The 12,878-nt window shown below is 53.8% G+C and overlaps 1 protein-coding gene across 2 annotated transcripts in view; it reads left to right on the top strand.

The window, feature by feature from the left end:
* ARK2C (arkadia (RNF111) C-terminal like ring finger ubiquitin ligase 2C) overlaps positions 1–12,878 on the top strand; it is a 99,145-nt gene that overhangs the window by 50,674 nt on the left and 35,593 nt on the right. The window lies entirely within an intron of this gene.

Raw genomic sequence — 12,878 nt, 5'->3', positions numbered from 1 at the left:
ACCGAAGTCACCCGAATCCTGGTGACCTCACCAGAGGGTGAATTCTCAGACCTGTTGTCACCCCACTCCAAATACTTGTACCTTGTGTGCCCTCCAGCTTCTAAACCTCCCACACAGTGAAGCTATTTTGCAATTCCTAGGAGTGTCAGCTACGCTGCAGAGGTCCACGGGGTGATGGACCAGCAAGTAGAAAAGAGAGTGGACTCAACAGTTTGGAGCCTGGTAGTCAGGAGAGCTCATCTTGGGCTCTGGAGTCTGACAGACCTGGGTTCAAAGCCTCTCTCTGCCATGTAACGGCTGTGGACTTACTTAAGCCTCTGAATCTCAGTAGATGTGAGGCTTAGAAAAGATAAGGTGCCCGCTGTCCAGGGGCGTTGTGGATGGCCCTGGGGCACAAGCTCCTGCCACTATGGGAAGCAGGGACAGTAGCCTTAGGTGCCCCGACCTTTCCCTTTAGCTTTCTGCTGCCTGTAAGCATTCCCAGGGCATGGGGAGGGCACACTGTGCTACCAACCAGACTCTCACTAATTTCCTTCCTCCAGAACCTTCTTCTCTCTTAGGTATAACTAGGGATGGTGAGATGATGAGGGGAGTCCTGTAGACAGACAGACTCGAAACAGGGTGAGGACATGAACCTCAAGAGCATGCCCTGATTTCACCACGGGAGGCCAGCTTTCTGGGGCATAAGCGAGAGCCCTGGCCTGGGCATCCCACATGCGCCCCAGCCCCTGCACCTGCTCGCTGCCCAACACGGAGGCAGCGCCCTTCCTCTAGGCTGCCGGGTGGCCCTGACATTCGGTTGGGTCCTGCTGGGAAGATCTCTTCCTCTCCCTCCCAGCCTGGTGGCCGACACCTACATGGCTCTTCCAGACTTCTGCTGCTGTGGGTCCTGAGTCCCCCGGCTTCCCTGTCCCCGTCTCCTCACCCCCATTAGGCTCCTGTCTTATCTTCTCACATGGCTATAGTGGAGGAGGCTTCTGCCGAGACCCAGACTGCTCAAATAGAATGCCGTCTCGAGTGAAGTGTGTCCGTAACTAACTATCCTGGTGGCGTTTTCCTACTTCTGTCTGTCTGGGGTTGAACAGAGCCCGCCACACCCCACCCCACATCCAAACAAGCAGGAACAGGGAGACAGAGCTTTCTCTTCACATCCCCGACGCTGCAGATCCTGATAAATGGTCCCATGATTATTCCTGCAGGGGCCAAAGGCTTTCTCACTTAACAAAGGAAGCTTCCAGTGTATTTCATGATAAGCTAGTTCTTTAAAAACAGATGCCCTAGCGGAGGGTACAGGGTATCTCTGGGAACCTGCAACATTTGGTTAACATGAACTGTGAGGTGGAACTTTGGCTCCGAGTGTGCTACAAATCCCATGAAAGCCTCTTAGCTTGTGGAGATGGCTTCCTTTGGGCCACGACTGCCAGAAACTCTGAAACGTCCTCCCATTGTTGGGACTCCAGCTGGACCCTAAAATCCATCCAGACTAGCTGAGGTCCCATTTTACAGATGCGTGGGGAGGATGGACTCCAAGGTGGAAGCTGGGCAGGCTTTTGTCACACCCAAGGCACGGCGGCTGCTCTACTAGGGACCTCCCAGGAAGCAGGCAGGTGACCTGGAGCCCCATCTCTCCAGGCGCTGTGTGACCGTCTCCCCTTGTTGTGTGCTACGGACTGGGGCTGGAGACCTCGGGGTTTCACTACTGACAATTTGGGCGGCAGAATTCTTTACAGTGGGGCCTCTCCTGTGTCTCGCAGGATGTTCAGCAGCATCCTGGCCCCTCCCTCGCGATGCTAGCAGTGGCTCTTGTCCCCTCAACTTCGTGGCAGTGTCTCCACATATTGTCAAGTGCCCCCCGAGGGGCGAGTCACTGCCACTTGAGAACTGTGGTTTTACATGTTGTCACACATACTCCTAGCGGCCCCTTGAGGGACCAGCCTGGACTGTCACCTCCACTTTCCAGATAAACTCCCCGAGGCTGATAGACTGAGGCAGCATCTCCATACTTAGGCAATGGCAGAGCCAGGACCCCAACCTGAGCCTGCTGTCTGCCACCGAAGTCAATGGTTTTTTTTTTTTTTTTAAAGATTTTATTTATTTATTTGTCAGAGAGAGAGAGAGCAAGAGCAAGCACAGGCAGAGTGGCAGGCAGAGTCAGAGGGAGAAGCAGGCTCCCTGCGGAGCAAGGAGCCCGATGTGGGACTCGATCCCAGGACGCTGGGATCATGACCTGAGCCGAAGGCAGCTGCTTAACCAACTGAGCCACCCAGGCGTCCCATGAAGTCAATGGTTTTAACCATGATTCTAAATGATTCCGGCTGTGGGGGTGTCTGCTGGGGCTCACCCGGGAAAAATTCCCAGCTTGGGTTTGGGAAAAGCGAGCTAATAGGTTCAACGCAAGGGTCCCAACTATAAATTCTCTTCCAGGGCCAGGCAGGGTGGGAAGAAGTAGCTGAGTGGTAAAGCTGCTTGCCTTCTGCAGTGGGACTGGCGGGCTTTGGATCCCATGTCCTTATCTAGAGCCACAATCAAGCTGTGTCCTGAGCCCCCCAACACCCAGTGGCTGAGCACCGTATCATCTACAGGGGCTCACGATTCCCCCAGGAGACCCTGGGAGTGCCCCTGGTCTCATGGAGGCTCAGAGGGCACAGTCATGTGCTTGTGGTCTGCTGCTCTGGGCTGGGCTCTCTCAAGCATCCGTGCTCCTGCCCAGACCCTGGGGCTGTCCTGACTTTGTCCTATGTGGTCTCGTTGGCCAGCAGCTTTGTTTTGGCTTGCTTGCGTGGTGAAGCAGGAAGCAGGAATCCGAGAGAGAGAGATGGAAAGAGGAAATGGGCAAGGCCCTCTGAGGTCGAGGCTCGGAACTGGAACAGGCGCATCTGCCTTACTCTATTGGCCAAAACAAGTCGCGGAGCCAGCCCAGATTCTCCGGCGCAGAAATAGACTCTGCCTCTAATGGGAGGGGCTGCCGAGTCACAGTGCGAGTGAGTCGAGACAGGGAGGGGGCATCCAAGGCCATTTCTGTATTCCTGCTCTCAGGTACTTCATTCTGGAAGGCCACTGGGGGCTCAGGCCCTGTTAGTGAGAGAGGGAAGGGAAATGTCAGCAGGTTCCGGCTTCTGCAGATTAATTCCAGCTGCCTGGATGCGGAGCAGGTCTCCCGTCACCTCCCAGGGAGCTGAGCTCCTTGAGCATATGGCCTTTGGTCACCCCTGAGTTCAAAGAATCTAGCACACGCCCGACACGCAATAGGTTCTCAGTTGTTAAGTTTGAAATTAATTCAGTGAGTTCACCTGAACGCAATTCAATGTAGCCTGATTTCAGTGGTCTTTGCTAAGTACCTACTGTCCAGTGAGCTGAGCCCCACTTACTCCAGGAGACTCAGAAGTCCGTCCAGTCCTTCGCCTGGCTCTCGGGACCACGAACCAAACGTTGGGCACGACTGGTGGGGGCTGTGATGGAGAAGGTATCCAGAGAGCCTTGGAAGCGCTGGCCTTGCAGACCACGCCCACATTGTGACAGCCTGGGCCCTCGGAGGAAGGGCGGAAGGGCGTGAAGAGGCCCAGGTCTCTGGAAGCTCTTCCCAGGTTCTTGGCACCATGTGGGTTGGGTGGATTTTCTGCTGATTTTCCAAGTGGTTCACTTTAGCCAAATCCAGCGGGTGTCTCGGCAGCCTGCTGGCTTCCCTTTTCCTTTGAAAGCCTGAGAGCTTTGGAAGGGAAATCTGAGACCGTGCTTGAGACTCACCACAATGCTGTCTGTGTAAGGGCAGCGGGGATGGGAGAGCCTTTCAAAGCCCCAGATTCTTAGAAACAGGAAGCTGCCTTCTGCCAGAAGTCATCGAGGTTAGCCTGCCCCGGCCAGGCCTGGAGTCCGGGCTTTGTGTTGGCCAAGCAGGCCCGTGCCCCAGGCATCCCCTCTTCCTGCTCTCCAGTGTGAAGAGGAAGGAAGGAGCCTTAATGAGATATCATTCCTCTCTCTCATTTCCACCTTCTGCCTTTCCCAGAGTCAGGAATGGGGTGGGAGTCAAGTGGGATTCTCTCCAGATCAGTAAATAATCAGACTGGTGTGCAGGGTTTCTTAGTGGTGATTGACAGTGGAGAGCACTGTGTCAGGCACCAGGTTTGGGTGTGTGGAACATGTGTGTGTGCTAGGGGGTGGTCATGGGGAGATGGCAGGGTGTGTGTGTGTGTGTGTGTGTGTGTGTGCATGTGGTCATGGGGAGATGGCAGGGTGGAAGGAAGGAGACAGGTAGAAGAGCTAATACTAGGAGACCAGATATTCTAGGTTGAGTGTGCATCTGGTGGCCTGTGCTTTTGCCAGAAGCTGTGGAGGGTCCAGGAGAAGAAACGTAGCCCCTTGCCTCCACAGTCTGAGTGGAGGACAAGAAGCTGGCACAGGTGAGACCATTAACCAGCAGGGTTGGACAGGGTCCCGTGAAGCATCACCTGGTGCGGCCGGGACTTCAGGGCTGGAGGGACAGAGTGGGGAGGTGAGGGCAGCTTGGAGAAGAGAAGAGTGTAAGCCACAGTGACACAGTGGGGTTGGCGGGTCTGCAATGGCCGGGAGCCCAGCGTGGATGCCTGTGGTAGAACTGAGAGCATGCGGTCCAGCCCTGGGGCTCTGTGGAGCCTGATGGCTGCCATCAAGGGGTGTGGGCCCCGATCCAGAAGAGGCCACATACCCCCAGGTCAGTGACCCCGCCTTCCTCTGCCTGGTGTTCTTGGGCGGGACAGCTGTTTCCTGTGCATTTTCCCTCCTTCCCCTTGGATCCCCATCTCACATGAGACACGTTACCAATATGTAGTCATCCTCGGCGGGGTGGGGGGGGCAGTGGCTGGGAAAAGGTGGCGTGCTCGAGACTGTGCTGGAAGTGCTTGGCGGGCGGCTGTCTGACATGGCGGCGCCGCAGACCTGCCTCGTGGCGTGGGAATCTGGATCTGAACAAAGCCCCAGGTGCACCTGGAAAGTCCTTGCGTGTATCACGATTGCAAAATACCTTGAACTCCAGGGTTTTCCTCAGAACTCCCAATGCCTGTGATGTGGGATGAACCCACAAGGAGAAGCAGGGGCTGGAGGGTAGAACTGGGACGCCCTTTTCCATCAAATACTCTCACTAGACTGGGTCAGGCAGTGAGGCTTCCTGGGACTGTGTGCACTTGAGCTGGGCACAGGCCTGTGACTTCCCGTGAAGAGCCCGGCTGTATCTGGTTAGCAAATGTGCTGTGGGTGCAGAGAACAGAGTCCCGGGGGCTTGGGACATAGGATGGACAGGCTTTGCCAGGCAGAGAAGGGGAGGCGATGAAAGGAAGGGTCAGCCGTCAATGACAGGGTCTAGTGCCGCCAGAGACCAGTCTTGGTGGCGAGTACGGGCTGCCCTTCCCGTTCCCACCACTAGGAGGACCCCCGGAGTGTCCGGGCATCATGGACTGTTACAAAACGGAGGGCTTTACAGCCTTCTTCACAGGTGAGGAGACGGAGATGCAAAGACAGGAGACGACTCACATGTGATGAGTCCGCGGACTGGGGCGCATGCGTAGACTGTTTGAGCTTCAGTAGGCTCCCATCCAGGGTCCGAGCGCCTTCCTCCTTTCTGATCCAGGACCTGCCCTTGTTCTACTGACCCATCTGGGACTGTTTCTCTGGTTTTCTGTCCAATTCCCTGATATTGAGCCCTCACATTTGACCTTGTGGTTGGCTCTTCCAAAGCACTTTTGTGTACACCGTCCTGAAAGGTGGTTGGGGCAAGCGACTCACTTTACAGATGAAGAAACTGAGCCTCAGGGTTAGTGGCTCAGCTATGGGACCAGACCCTGGCTCTTTTCTGATCTTCAGGCCCTCGGTGTTGGGCATTCTGACTCTCAGAGTGAGCACCCCAAGCTCACACTGGGACCCTCATGCTACCTCTTAGCCCTCCCCTTGTTTCATTTCCCAGGGCTTGGATGTCTTGGCATTCCTCTCTAGCTCCAACTCTGACTTCGAGGAGTGGGCTGGGCCTTTCTGACCCTTGTTGACCATCCCACATGTCTCTGAACCTTTCACCCAGACCCCATGAGGGCTGTCTTTGTACTTGGCCAGTTTCTGCATCGAGGGCAGGGACCTGACTTCTCTGTGTTCCCCAAGACAGGGACTGGGCACCCAGCAGGCTCTTAGTGAATAAATGTTTATTAAGGGCTCTGGTGGCTTTCTCCTGGCCTGTTAGAAGACAGCTCTCATGGCCCCGTCCCCTCTCTGACAGACTCAGATCAAACGGGGAGCCTCTGTCTGTTAACGGGCAGTTTGTAAGATTGTGTGACCTGCGGAAATGGGGGAAAACATCGCCTATATAATGTCATTTCTAGGCAGTCAACGCCCCCCTGTTCTCACAAGTCCCCAGCTGTTCAGAACATTCCCCAATGCGTCAATGTGCCTCTTAGTGTGGTGGGCCGAGTCAGACAGTCTGCCGGGGGTGGTCTGTCGTCTTCCTCGCTCTGAACACAGGCTGAATTGTGCCAGCTTTTCGGCAGCCCTGGCACCGTGCTCCTGAGGGCCAAATCCTGTTTCTCTGTTTGCGTTTCTCCCTCCTTGGTCTTCTGTTAGACAGAAATGTGCCTGTAAGGGCTCAGGATTAGGGCTCAGGGAGGCATGTACAAGCCAGGTCATCTGGGTCTTCTGGGGAATGATATTCTGGACAGGCAGGTGGAAGGGATGGGGATGGGCTCCAGGGTGGCCAAAGGTGCTAGAAGCAGAGATTGCCACCATCAAAGCTAAACCTTGTATGGAAATGCTGGGAGGCGTGACTTACCCATAAGGATTGAGAGACTTACTTTGCAGGCTGAGAGCCCCAGTGCCGTGTACATGGGAGAGGAGGGCACAGGCAGCCTAGACCCAGGTCCCCAGGGCCCTGCTTGGACCTGCTGGGAGGGAAGAGCAAAGCTTGCTCCTGCAGGCTGTGTGAGGGGGCGGTCTTGGGGTCGTGGGTCCATTACCTAGGAAGCCGCTTCACCTGCCACACCAGCCCAGGCAGGACCCAGGGCCTCCCAGCAGCCAGCTGGCAGGACGGGTTACTCTGAACACAGCAGGTCAGCAGACCAAATTCCAGCCAAAGTGAGAGGGCAGCATGCAGCATCGTACCCCACCTCCAACCAATTCTGTCTCTCAAGGACACTTTTTCCTTATTGTGAAGTTTTTCTGATCTCTCCGTGTCATTCTCTTAAGAGGGAAGCCTCCGTGTATTTAAATTCTATAATGCATCCAAGAGCAAGAAGGCACAAAAGGAACTCAGCAAAACCCTTGTCCTCTTTTGGGCAGGTAAAATGACTTGCCCACGTCCACCCAGCGACTCAGGGTCTTGTTCCTCCTGGATCACACCCGGGTCAGAAGATGAAGCAAAGGAAGGATGAAGGGCGCTCCTCCTATCCTGCCATCTTCCCACTAGACCATCTATAAGAGATGCCCACCACTTCCAGGACTACCCTCTAAGCAGTAGCCCTGGCGGCTCAAGGCCCTGCTGGGTGTCTTCCAGGTGTTACGGGACTTTGAGTAGAGGAGGCCTTGGAAGTGACTCCTCCTCTACTCCTCGAATAGCTTGGGAAGACCCAACCGGTCCAGGAGCCCGGCTGACAACACACATCCCCGGCCAGAGTGGGGCTTTTGCCCTGAGGGAGGGGCCACCAGATTTCACCTTTCATCTGCTCTACGGGGGGTGGCAGGGGGAATCTCAGTGACACTTATTTACATAGAGAAGAACTGGAAGGTACAGATCTGACGCAGACTCACAAAATCCCTCCTTAATAGCCAGCGGGAGGCCTTGGACTTGGCTTGCCCTGTGGGAGGTCTCGCAATGCATTCTTTCCTCCCCTGTCACAGAAAGGCTTATTGAGAACAGGGGACGCTCCACAGAATGCACACATTTAAAGTGTAAAGTCTGATGAGTTTGGACACATGTGTATGCTTATTCCCTGCTGGTTGGCTCCTCTGGATGGATTCATTTATTAGATCAGCTACTTACTGAGAACATCCTACATGCCATGGGCTTTTCCAACCTTACACTATCTCTAATTCAACTCTCTAATCCCAGTTTCACTAGGTGGCCAGTTAAAACACAGGATGCTCAGTTAAATCAGAATCACAGATAAACAATGAATAGGGCTTTTTGTGGGGGAGGGAGTATAAATGTGTCCCAAATATTGCATATGGCATATTTATACTAAAAATCATTCATTGCCTATCTCAATTTTTTTTTTTTTAAGATTTTCTTTATTTAGTTGAGAGAGAGAGAGAGAGTACAAGCAAGGGGAGGGCAGAAGCATGCTGTCCACTGAGCAGGGAGCCTGACATGGGGCTGGAGCCTGATGCGGAGCTCAACCCCAAGACCCTAGGATCATAACCTGAGCCAAAGGCAGACACCTAACCAACTGAACTACCCAAGTGCCCCTGCTTATCTGAAATTCTAACTTAACTGGGCATCCTGCATTTTTATTTGCTAACTGGCTACCGTAAGCTCTACCCTCCTGTGTCATGTAGAATTCACATGTTCCCTCTGCCCAGTAACGGCTCTTCTGGTGTTTGAAGACTGATCTCAGCACTCCTGTGTATTCTGAACCTTCCCCGTGTTTCAGAGTGCTGGACAGCTCCCCTCTGGTCTCCTCGTCAAGCGTTTAATTAACTATGTTAAGACGGTTAGCCTTTCTCATGTCATGTTGCGTGGCCTCTGCTGACCTCCCGTTCACTTGGGTGCCATCAGATGGGCCTCCCCTCCAGCTCTTAGGTGTCTTGAACTGTCTTGGCTCCTTCGTCTATGCCAGTGTTACATCATCATGTTGGTTTGGCCATGCCTCTAGCCCACTGCCATTTGGCATGTCGTGGAAGCTAGAGCCACAAGCCCCTCCCTCCCAGATCAGAGGAGATTCAAACCTGATACGGCTGACTGGTAGATCCGAAGTCAAGTAATGGACAAACAGGTGGACCTGGCCAAGGCTAGGCACCAACGCCTTTGGTGTGCCCCCGCAGAGATCCCTCCCTTCCCCCACTTCCTGTGGATTGACATTTAACCAACACTCCCTGGGCCAGCTTACCTAAGCAGAGTATCTATTACCCAGACTACATTTCTCATTTAATCTACAAACATTTCATAACACTCTTCTTCAATTTTCTGATTCATTCATTTCGGGGAGTATTTATAGAATGTTTCCCTGTGCGGTATGCCAGATGCCTGGTGGAAATCAGATCCATTCCGCTCTGGTGTTCTTCATCTCCCAACTGAGGTAACCCTGCTGCCAAGGCCCATTCGTTGGGGAACTCGACGAGCCCCTACTCATTATCAGACTCCTCTTGTTCCCCCTTCCCTTCTTAAAACCTCTTGAAATCCATTAAAAATTTGTCAAGGTGTTCTATATTCCAATTTAAAGTTTCTCGATTTCGTCTCTTTTCCTTGCAGGAAAATTGAAACACACTGCCCCTCCCCCCCCATTCTCGAGTCCCCCAGATTGCTCCGTAGCTCTGGCCTCATCTGGAAGCCCTTCCCCTGTGCCACACTATAATTTAACAGAGCTGAAAGACGTGTGTCCAGCGAATGTGCCAAACGGCTGTCTGCCTTACTCTTCTTAACTCCTGATTCTAATGAATTCTAAGGAATTTGATGGATGTAGGTCAAGGACAGGAAAAAGGGTGACAGAAAGAAGCTGATAGACAGTAAACCTTTCTTTGGCGTCAGATACGTAATGCATTCAGAGTTGACGACAGCATTCCCTTCTTTCTCAAACTCAAGGCAGCAGGAACTATTAGTCCCATTTTTGAGCTGGAAAAAGTGAGGCTGAGAGGCTCAGAGAAGCGAAGTCAGGCAGCTAGTGTGATTGTAGAATATTTGCAGAATTCACATTCAGCTCTGCTCAGCTTCGAAGTCTGGGTTCTCTGCTCTGTATGATTGAGCAGCGCTGAACTTGGAGCAAGTATCATATGGCAAAGCTCAGTTTTTAGAGACATGAAGTTCATCATATAAGATTTATTATTATTATTATCACTATTTTTTACAAAGGATCTGCTCCATAAAGTGAGTGGACTGCTTTGCACACATCTGTTGCGCAGAGTATGGCAGACTGGGCCCGTGCTCTCTGGGACACACGGAGGTTGAGTGACTCGTTGAATGTCCCAGCAGAGAATTTCTAGCTATGGGGCCAGCTGAGAAGCCAGGTTTCTTCAGCTCTGAGGGCTCCCCAGGAATAGCGGTGCCTCAGGGAGGTGCCTGTGGCTGGGGTGGGGGGCCCGCAGCAGGCCGGCGCTGTGGAGTCCTGCAGGCTGTGGGTTGGGGTGTGCAGGGTGGGGCGTCCCCGACGGGAGGTGGGGCCATCAAGGGGTCCAGCAGTGGCCCAGGAAAGGGACGATGAGGGCCATAGACACAGCTGAAGAGGGGGCTGGGGCAGTGGGGGGAGGTGGCAGAAATGACACAAGTGGGTGGAGGATTGGAGAGAGGGTGTAGGAGAGAGAGAGAGGACTCAGGAAAGGTTTGCAGGCCCGCGCCCTGGCCATGGGTCCAGATGGGATCTGTAACCTCCAAGGGGTAAGACAGGTGGGGGTGTGGGGGGAGGGGAGATAACCTTGATTGGGATGGGTGGTGTCAGAATTCCGTGGGGCACCCTGGCTGGCGTCTTAGGGTCTGGGGCTGGCCTCAGAGATTTGGAGTCACTTCCGGGAGGGTAGTGGTTTTCTAGACCTTCCCCCAAAACAAACCTTCCTGCAGAACCATCATTCCCTTTCTCCCACCCAGTGAGATTCCCCTGGGATTTGAGCATGTGCGTGCCCTCACACACTCATCCGCACACATCATACAGTCCCCTCACTCGTCCACACTCATGCGTACGTACTCATACACTCACCCCACACATGTGCACACCCTCACACACTTAACCACATACACACACTTATACATATCCACACACCTCCATGTGTGCATCTTTACACACTCACCCAACACACACTCCCATTGAACACACTCACGTGCTAGAACACATTTACACACACATTGTGTATCCCTTACGCGTTCATCCACATCCATGTCCACAATCCCGTTACACGTCCACACTCCCTCCATATACACTGACACACCTGTACATATTTGCACACTGACGTACACATGTCTGTACCTTCACACACTCATCCACGCACACATTCCCCTCACTCTCACTCTCACACATGGTGTGCGCCCTCCTCCCCCCACATACTCATGCAACCTGTTCACACGCTCCCCTTATCCCCACGTGCTCACGCCCACTCCCACACTGGCACGCATTTGCACACTCACTCATTAGACACGCAGCCTCATACACGCGTGCAGCCTTTCTCATCTCCTTCCCACTCAGAAACGGCTCTTGCTGCGGGCCCTGCCCTTCCCAGCCTCCTCAGGGAGGGGCCGCCCTCTGGGGACCACATGCCCCGGACAGAGGACCAGCTCTGCTCTAAGGTGGCCCGCACCTGGGGGAGGTCCCTGCTCCCTGTCACTGTGAGCTGGGGGGCGCTGGCTGGGGCGCTGGCTGGGGCAGGCCAACTGCAGCCCAACCTCTTCTGTCCCGGGTTTAAGGCCCCCAGGAAACAAGAGCCTGGAGTGTCCCTGGAGGGGAACAAGGTGTTGGAACTCTAGGAATTCATAGAGAGTCTCTCATTCTGGCTTGTTGTACAGATAAAAAGTTGGTCTGCCCAGGGTCACCCTGCCAGGTGGTGGCGGGTCGGGGACTAGAATGCCAGCATCGGGGGCAAGGAGAGCTCTCTGTGCTCGGGTGACACGTCAGATCCACAGAGAGGTCAGAGGTGGGCCTGTCTTGAAGTTTGGGCACAGAGCCTACCCACACTGAGTCCGGATGCTGCGCCGTGAGGCCCCTTCTGGCCCTGCCCCCCAGAGCTGCTGTCGCTGGGGCAGGGTGTAGCGGGCACCGAGGAGGAGGCAGCGAAGGCAGGTGTCTGGCAGCTCCAGGTCCTTGCCCATCATGCCCCGAACCCTGGTGCTGACGGGGACACCCAGGGACAGGGCAGGCGAAGCGTGCTTGTCTTTCCTGGTATCATCCTCCTTCTGTCCCCGAACAGCCTAGTTTCCCTTTAAAAATCACTATTTATGGAGCCCTTATTTAAGAGTTATCTAAAACCTTCTCAAACCTGACTCTTGCCCCTGCCTCTACCAGCTCTTGTGGGAAAGGAGGACTATAAATTGCATCCTACCGCATACATTCGGGCTTCCTTTGATCTGCCTTGAATTTCCCTGTGTTTGAGATCTATTTGAAGTACTGGGATCAGTGAATGACGGCTACTGCCTCCTTTTCCAGGGAGCATGTGGCCTTTACCCGACAGCGTGGGAGACCAGCTCTGGCCCGGGCATCCTCTTCGGCACCCCCAGGCCTGGGGAGGTAGCAGGTGTCCCCTCCAAGCCAGTCTCCTGACTCTTCTGATTTGTCCCCTCCCCCCGAGTGTCACCACTGCTGGTCACCCTGGGTGACAGCTCTGTCTTGCTTGCTCACATGTGCTTTCTCTCTTTGGTACATTATGACCTTTATTCTTAGTCTGTGACTTTCTTTCTTCCCCCATTATAAAATCATGTAACAAGAACTTCGGAAAATATCATTCTTAATCCCATCACCCAACAAGACCAGGGTAACCTGCTGGTGTCCTTCCTTCTAGATTTTCTCCCTAGGCTGATGAGGTCTGGTTTAGTTTGGTTTTTGTCTTTTGTTTTTGTTTCGAAGTTGAAGGTTAATCCCCTGTAATGCAGAGGCTGTTTCCAGATCTGTGGCTCCAGCAGTGGCTTGCATGGGAGAAATAAATGAATCAGAGCTGCTATTCATAGCTGGATTTTTAAAATTAAGGGCAGGGAAGCACTGGCTGGGAGCTGGCACTGGGCTTGACGCCTTGAGGCATGT

This window comes from Mustela nivalis (assembly GCF_964662115.1).
Source record: "Mustela nivalis genome assembly, chromosome: 14".
In the NCBI taxonomy this organism is placed as follows: Eukaryota; Metazoa; Chordata; class Mammalia; order Carnivora; family Mustelidae; genus Mustela; species Mustela nivalis.
The sequence above is the reverse complement of the archived record's forward strand: the minus strand, read 5'-3'. Positions and strand labels throughout refer to the sequence as shown.